Here is an 11,112-nt window from a genome sequence, read left to right as displayed (position 1 = left end):
TTCCTTACTTGGTAAATAAGGCTGCAGCTGCCTTGTTTATTTGTTAAAAGAAATGATAACAACAGCGTATGCATTTATTATGGGGGGTATGGGAGGAATGAGGAAAGATCTACAGGTTCCCCCCACCTGTCATTTCCCCAAGTCCCTAACTACTACCTTTTAATGGCCTGAAACATAATACTCTTCCCTTCCTCTGTCCAATACATGGGGAGTTCTCTCAGCATAACACACTCCTCACTCTTCCCATGTGCTTCAGGACTGAGGTGCAACTCAGATGGGTCACAGTAGTACAAGCAGCCTAGTCCAGTGGAGGAGGCATTGGCCTGGGACTCAGATGAACTGAGTAATTTCATCCCCTTGCTCTGCCATTGACCTGCTTGTGTGATTTTAGGCAAATCCCTTTGCTGCTCTGTGCCTCAGTTTCCCCACATGTCAAAATAGGGATAATGACACTTACCCTCTTTTGCAAAGACCATTTTTCACCATACATCCTAAAGTAAAGTACTACTGTTAATGGTGCTATCACTCAGGAACCCAGCAATGCTACACAACAGGAAACTGGTAAAGCTCAAAAGAATTGGAGGGGAAGAGTGAACCAAGGGAACGGGACAGTGTAGAAAGGGAATAACCATGGAGCAACAAGTAGCAGGGAGAGAAAGGGCTAGAAGGAGCACAGAGAACAAGAAGACAGACAGGGCAAAGGGGGAGAGAGATACTGGGCTAGATAGACCGCATGTCTGATCAAGTATGGCAATTCCTACAGATATCAGGGATTAGAGAAGAGAAATAGATTGGGGGAAGAGAATTAGAAAGAGAAGAAAATAATACAGCTGAACCATGACCAGTGCAGGATTGTTTCTGATTGCACATTTTCTAGTTCTTTGCCCCCATCTATTTTTAAATATCTCACTCCCACTATTTCCCTTAGGGGACCAGCCTAATAGATCTACCAGTGTGACATTTTTCCTGACAGGCTACATTTTCTTTTTCTAAATCTCCTCCTGTATCTCTTTGTTATTCACCCTTGTGCTTCACTAAACAATCCCCCTTCATCTCAGTGCATACACCCTTGAAATATTTTTAGACTGTTATCACAGCCCCACACATAGTCATCGCATTGCCAAATGATACATATTTTACTTTACCCTCATAAATCAGGAGAGAATCTCAAAGAAGTCAGTGAACGAATCTATAAGCTATTTCCAGGGCATATATGCACTAATAAAACTGCCATCATCATTTTTCTTATTAACACACCCACCACACTAAAGTGCTTGTGCTTAACAAATGCTAAATATTCAAGAAACTCTGCTTTCCCCCTTCCCACCAACCCACAGCTCTTTGGGATAAGGACCAGAGCCCCAAGACTTCATTTGTCCTACCAGAACGTTCGCAAATGCTGCCAGGTGTAAATATGATCGGGAGTTTGCTGACTTGCCTGACTGAATGTATATGCTCATTTTAGCTTGCAAAACACATAACGTCCCTATAAGGACATAGCCAGCAATTGGCTAATGTTCTGACTGGCAGCTAACCGGAACTAGGAGTAAACATTCTTGCTGCAAACTGTAGGGAACCTGCGCCATGAATGAATGGCCTGAAACTCTTTGTGTGTCTGGTGTGAGTGGAGAGAGAAGGGGCAGTCTCTGAAACTAACCTGAGAAATTGAAGCCATCTGATTAAAAATGAAATCAAACAACCCTAGGGACAAGTTTTACTCTGATTCCTATTGTGATTGGCTTCTGTCTCTAGCTTTTTCTTGCACGACGTCTACTGGGTGGTGGGTTAAGGGATAACAACAGCTGTATTTGTACCAAGGGACATGAACCCCTAGAGTTTTTCTGAAGTTAATTTAAATTTGGATGGTTAATGTAAACATGTTCTGCATGGTTTCAATGTTCATTTGTGTTTCCCTGAGAAGCATGGGGGTGGGATCCATGCTTGCAAAGTTCTGAAAAATCCCCTCCCCATTTCTCGTACACTCTGGCACCCTCACAGAGAGACACAGCACATTCCCAAACACTTGTTGCATTCAAAAAGCTGTATTTTGGTAATACTGCGTTGAGGCCGCAGGCAGCTCGGGAGGCTGATGGTGCTAAAACTTTGTCCTGGGCATATTACCAGCTGGAAGGATATCACAGGATGTTAGCCCACCAGGGAGACAGGAACATAGGAATTGCAACACTGGAACAGACCAATATTTCATCTAGTCCAGTATCCTGTCTCCGACAGTGACCAATGCCAGATGCTGCGGAAAGGAAGGCATAAAACACCCATAATGCACCTAATTGTGCATTACACAAGAGGGAAAGTTTCTTGCTGTCACCTGCTGGTGATCAGGTTCTGCCTTGAAGCATGAGGGCTTACATGCCTTGTAAATTTAGTTTTGCAAGTGTGACTGCAGATGCTGCTTGTCGACTGCAAAAAGACCTGGCAGGACCTGAGTGTGAGCAACATGTCCAGAAGAGTTGCCCTGTTCTGCTCCTATTGAAGTCAATGGGAGTTTTACAGCTGACTTAAATGAGAGCAAACTTAGGCCAACACTGAACACTTAAGCAAACCCACATTTATTATCTTCAGACTTGGGTTTATGAGATCTGATGCTTACCATAGAGTTGTTTCAATTATCTGAAGGTGATGAAGACCTTTGTCCTTACTATTCTGGCAATCTCTCACAAAAATCTGGGCCTTCACCATGAAAAAAAATCAAAGTAAAAATAAGGACTTTCTGAGAGCTGCACCATGCAAAATAAAACTAAGTTTGCTCATTAGGTGACCCCTATCTTTTGCCAAGCACCTCAGGAGACCCCGTACAAACACTGAAAGATATATTTTAAAAATGAACTACCACCTTAAACGATAGATCATTAAAATGCGAGAGGCCCAATCCAAAAAGTTCAAATATGCTCTAGACTATGTTTTAAATGTAACCAGAATCCAGCGGTGTGTGAATACGTTGTTCCATTTGGGGCCTGTACTCTTCTTACTACTTTTTAAATTGTTTAATTCTCCTTGTACCCCAAATAGTCCTTGCTAGCATCTCTGTCACTGTTAGGCTGTCCCCACACTATAGAATGCACGAAAATGTTTCAAATTCAAATTGTTACCCTGGGATAACTTACTCTGTAGGGTGGTCACTCTCCTTCAGGGGAAGAGTCAAGTGGTGGGAGGGGTTTTCTGTAATGACCTACATCCACACAGTGGCCTACTCAGTCGTGGGTGGTGCCAAGACTTCTGGGGACACATCCCATGGTGCACACGGTCAAGCAGGCAACTCACACAAACCTGTTCCAGGTAGCCCACTCCTGATTTCTGCCTGCAACCTTCCTTCCAACTGGCAGTGAGGCATGGAGCCTACTCAGAGCAATGACTCGTACCTGATGTTGGCATTAGTGCAACTCATTGTGGGGAGAGGAAGACAAAGCAGGGCACAAAAGGCTGTGGTGGGTATTTTGGCAGTGGCCACCATTTGACTCTTCTCGAGCAGAGTGTGTGAGCTGGATGCAAAGCTGGAGAAGTGGAGACAGTGGCTGCTGTTTCTAATGGTAGGTGAATCCTCCTGTACTGGCCTCTGAATGGCAGGCAGCAGGCTGAGACAATGACTTGGCTGTGTGCATTCTTGAACATTGGAGCTCTGAACCAGAGATGAGCACAGTTGCTGCTACTGGGAGCCATGAGCAGCTGGGGAAACAAATCACTGAGCAGGCCTATTCGTAGTGGTAGTGACTTCTGGTCAGTACACAGGGAATAGATAGATGGCAAGAAAAAGACATGGGGCAGGGAGGTCCCAGAGGATTGTGGGAAGGCATTGAAAGACTCAGCCCTAGACCATTGTGCCACAGTGCTAGCCTGCATTCACCCTAGAGACAGGTTTAATAAGCAACTCTGAGGGAAGCCCAGTTGAGGCCTGCCTCATGCTCCCAAACTTGCTAACTTGTGCACTTGCCACAATAACAAGAGTGATGGAGTTGTGTTAAAGGGAACACTCAAGCTGTAACCCATCTTAAATGACTAGGGCAAATCTCTTAGGGAGGGAGATCACAACTTCCCCCATGCCTGAGTTATGAGTCACTCTGACTTTGCCACTTCTAAGGTCATATTTTAGTTCAATAATTATAATTAACAAACCTCTATTTAGCAATTTCCATGTTCAAAAGCGTTTACTACCATCAACTAATTAAGTTCTGTCTCTTAGGTAACAGTCAATGACAGTCCCAATTATAACATCTGCAACAGCAGCCAAATCGCCTTAAACAGGAGCAGATTTGATTGGCAAATTATTACACAAGTGGAAAGAAAAAAAATCACAAAATAAAAGAGAACTGGAAAGAGTTATAGAATCATAGAAGATTAGGGTTGGAAGAGACCTCAGGAGGTCATCTAGTCCAACCCCTGCTCAAAGCAGGACCAACACTCACTAAATCATCCCAGCCAGGGCTTTGTCAAGCCAGGCCTTAAAACCTCTAAGGATGGAGATTCCACCACCTCCCTAGGTAATCCATTCCAGTGCTTCACCACCCTTCTAGTGAAATAATATTTCCTAATATCCAGCCTAGACCTCCCCCACTGCAACTTGTTGAGACCATTGCTCCTGTAATCTGCCACCACTGAGAACAGCCTAGCTCCATCCTCTTTGGAACCCCCCTTTAGGTAGTTGAAGACTGCTACCAAATCCCCCTTCACTCTTCTCTTCTGCAGACTAAACAAGCCCAGTTCCCTCAGCCTCTCCTCTTAAGTCACATGCCCTAGCCCCCTGATCATTTTCATTGCCCTCCACTGGACTCTCTCCAATTTGTCCACATCCTTTCTGTAGTGGGGGTGGGGGTCCAAAACTGGTCGCAATACTCCAGATGTGGCCTCACCAGTGGCGAATAATCACTTCCCTCAATCTGCTGGCAATGCTCCTTGTAGTTCAGGCACTGAACTGGGACTCAGGAGAGCTGGGCTCATTGCCCAGCATTGCCATCAACACCATGGGTGAAATCGGCCACATCGTTGAAACTCTGTGCCTCTCAGTTCCCTATCTGAGAAAGTGAGGCAATACTAGTTCCTTTCTCCCACCTTCATCTGCCTTGCCCATCTAGAATGCGAACTCTTCAGGGTGGGGACTCTGTCTATACAGTGCCTGGCACCAATGGACTTCTAGGACCCTCTAGGCAAATAATCTATAGTAAGAATACATACATCTAGCTGTGTACTAGACAGACTATTTATTGGCAGGTATCATGGCATCTGCTCTACTCACCACTCAGTGGCACCTTCTTGTGGCTCATCTGGAATTAGCTTTGCCACCTAGTTTGATGCCCCTTCCTGCGGTTACCCAGCCTCCAAGGTATCAAAAGTCCTTTGAGGCAAACTGTCCTAGGTGTTCCACTGCACAGTCTGTGGCTGGCAGGGGAACCCAGGCACGCCCTGTACACCATGTTCCAGTCCAGGGGCCCTCAACCCAGCAGCTCTGGGTTTTTACTCTCCCAGTCTTTACTGCTCCTTCCCTGGACTCAGGGCTGGTGCAACCCATTAGGCGACCTAGGCGGTCGCCTAGGGCACTAGCATTTGGGGGGCGGCATTTCGGGTCCTTCAGCGGCGACCGTGGCGGCTGGATCTTTGGCTGCCCCGGTCGTCATCGGTATTTAGGCGGAGGGACCTGGGGCGGGGTGGGGGGGGCGGGGAGGGCCGCCCGCAGCAAGTAAGGAGGGTGCGGCACGCAGGGGAACCGCTTCCTGCCCCAGCTCACCTCTGCTCCACCTCCTCCCCTGAGCATGCAGCCCCACTCTGCTTCTCTCCCTCCCAAGCTTGCGGCGCCAAACAGCTGTTAAGGTTAAGGTTAATTGGCTTCATTTACCCCTTCAAGCCTTGTGTGGGATGGACTGTGGACACCCCATCACACCAGCTCCTAAGTTTAAGTTACAGAATAGCAAAATATCACCAGTGACTTAGCAGGAAAACTCTATTGTCTGATCAAAGGGGCAGTTTCTCAGAAAGGTGTCACATGTTCCAGTGGTTTGTGTGTGTCATCAGAGTTCCTCCTTTCTTATAACCTGCTCTGGTAGGATAAGACTACATTGGTAATATGTCCTCATTTAGATTAACATGGTGGAAACCCATTTGATTAGACTTTTGAATGACTCGTGCCTCTCCTTATCTCTGACCTGCATAAAATGTTAGGCCATTTTTTTTTCTCTAAAGTATTCCCTCCTACCCCAACATCAATATCCTTTCACATCATGGACACAGGAGTTTGTCAGGCTGTTAATTGTGGGGTTTCTCTCACATTGATATTACATTGTGAATGTGTATTTGCTTCCCATGCCCACAGAAAACAGCTTTTTGATTAGAAACAATATAGCCAAGAGATATCAGGTCTACTATATTAACAACATGTTGGATCTTAGCTGGGTAGCACAAAGACAAACTTCATAGAACTGTCTGTCAAAGGGTCACATTCAGAGCTTGACCTTAACTGCCAAGTTTGGGTTCAGCTCCTATGTTGATCTTTGGTGCAGGAACTATCTGTTTAATAAGTGTTCGTACAGTGCCCAGTGGGGATTTTAGACACGATTAATAAATAAAATACCATATAAGAGCTAAATAATAATAATGAATAAAGTTCCCCAAAGTGAGGCGGTCAGATCCAATGGTCCATCTCAGGCCCATTCCACACTCGGGAAGTATCAGAGCACTTACAGAATAAAATTATTTGCATGGTTTTCTGCAGATCATGACAGCTCACCAGTGGCAGACCATAGCACAGTCTTGGCTCTGTTACAGCAAACTCAGGAGGATCCCAAAGCCCAAAGAGAAGGACAATACAATGGCTAAGTCTCAAGCTTTGTTTTTGTATGTGACTTTTCACCCACTCCATCTTTCGCTCGCTGAGTCATCAAGCCACAGGGGGTTGGCAGTGCTTGCACTGTATCCCCCTATCCTAAAGGGTTTTAAAACAGGTTTAAACAATTAACTCTGGGCTGACTTGCAGCATACAGGATCTTAAGTATTGTTTAGCTGGAAAATAAAAGCCGTTGAAAGACTGCCAAAAAACATTATGGTTAGTATTTTAATACACTCTTTAGTGCTCCTATAACTAACTGCTCCTTGGGGTGCACGTTAGCCTTAAAGAGCAGTAATTACAGTCTAACAGCTTCACCTCACTTTGGGTGAAGGTTTGGGATGTGCGAGGGCTACCTAAAAAAGGTGGCTAATAAAATACACCTCTACCCCAATATAACGTGACCCGATATATCACAAATTCGAATATAATGTGGCAAAGCAGTGCTCCGGAGGGGCGGGGCTGTGCACTCTGGTGGATCAAACCAACTTTGATATAACACAGTTTCACCTATAACGCGATAAAATTTTTTGGCTCCCAAGGACAGCATTTTATCGAGGGAGAGGTGTAAATGGGAAGATATTGTGTCCAGCATAGGTGGCCACATTTTAAAAAGTAAAAAAGTAGAATACTTTTCTGGTGACAATTTTAGCAACATGAAATAATCATAGAAAACACAAAGTACTCTTCTTTTTCAAAATAGCGACCTGCTGTCCCTACTGCTAACTAGCTTCTCAATAGTGAGATCGGCAGCTTTCCGCTTTCCATCGTTCTGAAGGAGTTTATTATGAAACACTGAACAAGTGTCACTAGCATGGCAGTCTGGGTAGCATCTATGCTCATTTGACTTTTCCCTTTGCTCCAAATGTTGTTCATAGCTCTTGGAACTGGACAGTGTGTCCCTAGAAAACACAGATTAAATACGAGGTGGTGTAGCAAATCATCTTAAACCAACATTGTGAAGTTATTAAAAAAAAAAACCTCCAAATGTTCTGATTGGTTAAATAAAAAAATGGGACTGGCCTAGAGAAACTGGGACATATGTTCACTTTCAGCTGTTGACTGGCTTTCCCAAAGCCTCCTTCTGAGATGGCAGAGTTCTAGCTTCTCTCCAGCAAGCACTAGTTAGGCCCTTGCTCATGAAAGGGGCTGGATTCTAGTTAAATATACCATCCTTGTGCTTGGAGTAGAACAGAAAAGAGGAGGGAAAAGTGACTTTACGATCTTGTCTACATAGGGAAAATTGACCATCGTAGCTATTCTGGAATAACTATTCTGCTATACCTATTCTGGTATAATTTAGCTATTCTGAAATAACTCCCCCAGGTGGACTCTATACTCTAGTCCATAATAAAAGTGATTTTATTCTGGAATAATTATTTGGCTTCCAAAACAGAGTAATTGTTCCAGAATAGAGAGTCCACATAGGGGGCTATTGTGGAATAGCTGTAGCAGAATAGTTATTCCACAATAGCTATGAAGGTCAGTTTTCCCCATGTAAACAAGTCTTCAAACACCCTTGTGCTCTCCATATGCACAAGTCTGCCTAACCTCTGGTGTAAATTAGAGGCTGCTTCTAGAGTTTTCTAATTTACATACATTCTGGGTCCCATTCCATCCCCTGACCCCCACCCCAACCCCCACTCCTCCCTGGCCCTGGGAAGCAGAGAATACCCATAGTCACTGCATTCTGGCCACACTGGCAACATGCCACCATTCTGCATGGTTGCAGTGGTATGCATTTTTGTATGCAAAAGTAAAAGATTCTGATCCTTTGACCTGGCACCTAGGAGGCCTCACCCCCAATTACTGCTGTGATCAACAGGGAACAGGTTGAGCACTGAGTTGTTCTCCCCTAGAAGAAGTCTTGCTTCTCAGAAAGAAGAACTAGTGAAGCTGCCCTAAGGATTCACTTCTGTGAAAAACAAAATTTTGCAACAGCACAAGCTATTCCTTTCCAAGCTTGCCTGTGAAATACAAAACAGAGAGAAGTCCAGAACAATAACTGCAGTTTTGTTTAGGTGCATGGTAAAATACGAAGCCGAGATTAAAACTAACTGTATAAATACAGGTGAGAAAAATATTCTGGCAATGTTCTGCTACACTTGAGGCTGCGGACTTCATACCAGATTTTTTTCTATGCTAGAACTCTTAACATGTCCTGAAATGAATATGCCACCTTTAAGTGCTGGTCTGAATGACCAAAGAACATAGCACCATGTGACTGATATTGTTTTGCATAAGGCCAAGGATTGATGCCTGCAGGACCCCACTAGAAACACAACCATTCCATGATGATTCCCCCTTTACAATCACATGTTGAGACCTATCATGTAGACAGCTTTTAATCCATTTAATATGTGGCATGTTCATTTTATATCTTTTTAGTTTTTTTACTCAAAATATCATGTGGTACCAAGTCAAAGGCCTTACAGAAATCAAAGTATATTACATCAACACTATTACCGTTATCGGTCAAATTTATAATCTCATAAAAAAAAGATATCAGGTTAGTCTGACAGAATCTATTTTCCATAAACTCACGTTGATTGGTATTAATTATATTACCCTCTTTTAATTCTTTATTAATCGAGTCCCATATCATCTGCTCCATTATCTTGCCTGAGATTGATGACAGACTGGCATGCCTATAATTTCCCAGGTCATCTTATTTACCCTTTTTAAATATTGGCACAACATTACCTTTCTTCCAGGTTTCTGGAACTTCCCAGTGCTCCAAGACTTATTGGAAATCAACACTGACAATCCAGCTCTTTTAAATTCTTGTGTGTAAGATACTTGGACCTGCTGATTTTAAAAGATCTAATTTTAGTAGCTGCTGTTTAACATCCTCAAGAGATATTAGTGGAATGGAAAGAGTGTTACCATATGATATGACTACATTATCTATTTTATTCCCCAAGTATAGAACACTTCTGCCTTTCTATGGATAAATCTACCATTTCCATCCAGTAATGGACCAATACAATTGCCAGGATTCTTTTTGTTTCTAATGTACTTAAAGAATGTCTTCTTATTGTCCTTAACTCTGCTGGCCATAGATTTCTCCTTGTGTCCCTTTGCTTCCTTTATCAATTTTCTATAGTTCCTAACTTCTGATTTATATTCATTACTATCAATTTCTGCTTTCTTCAATATGTTATAGGTTAAAAAAAATCACACCCCTAACTCACATAGTTGTACAGTACACAATCTGTCTGTAGTTAGGGCCTTAGTATTGGAGGGTGAGGGATAGACCCCTCAGAATTATGACAGTCCCAAAAAATTCAGAATAGCTGGCAGACTTAACCTAGACAATGCTTCACTGGGGAATAAGGAAGTTGTGAAACCAAAGCGGAACTTTGAGAATTCCTTGATATTTAAATGTGAATTACCTTTGTAATTTTGTTAAGCATAAGATGATGATTTGAAATAGATACAATAATGACTCACAATGTTTGGCACTCACTGTGTGTCTAAGACAAGGCACATGATGACATGCAATTATGTGGGAAACTAAATTGCTAATTTGAGCTTCCATAAAAATCCAATAAGTTAGAACAGGCATTCCAAGTTTCCAGACAGTTCAAATTCTTGCAAAGCAAACAAAGATCTCACATAAAGGACATTGTTATTTCAATGGAAAATTACTGTACCTAGATGACAATACAAACAAACTCTGCTAATTAAATATATGACTTTATAGTTTGTGATTTGTCAAGAGGACAATTTCAGGTCAAATTCAGTCCAACTTTTAGGTTTTCCTTTAAAAAAAAACATAGAAGAAACAAAACAAAAAAAACCCAAACAAACAAAATTCCACAAGTTTTCTCAAAACCTAAAATCATGTTTCCATGATTTGCTCAATTGCAATTAAAACATAAAGCATCCACCTCTTTGCAGTGTTTGCACCTCAGACATTGCAACATTGTGGTGGTACATGAGAACCTGAAAGTGAAATTGGGTAAAAACTGAGGGCCAGATCATACACGGAAGATCTGTGTGTGGTGGGGTCCCAGATCTAGTCTGAACCCTCCTTTGCAGTCAGCCACCTTCCTCCATGTCATCATCTCTACTCCTTCCTAGGACTTCATGGGATGCTCCACAGAGCTAGGATCCACATGGCAATAAGAATCAGAGCCTGACGGGGCAGGAGACACATGTCATACCACCTGCAACTCTTTGAAGATTCCTAGAAAAATGCTCCAGCCTGGCTTCTATGAAGATGGTGGGACAATCCAACAGCCTGTTCTACAATAAAGAACAATGTGGGAGAATATCACTGA

The sequence above is a fragment of the Gopherus flavomarginatus genome, chromosome 1 (assembly GCF_025201925.1).
Source record: "Gopherus flavomarginatus isolate rGopFla2 chromosome 1, rGopFla2.mat.asm, whole genome shotgun sequence".
Classification (NCBI taxonomy): domain Eukaryota; kingdom Metazoa; phylum Chordata; order Testudines; family Testudinidae; genus Gopherus; species Gopherus flavomarginatus.
This window is presented reverse-complemented; position numbering follows the sequence as displayed.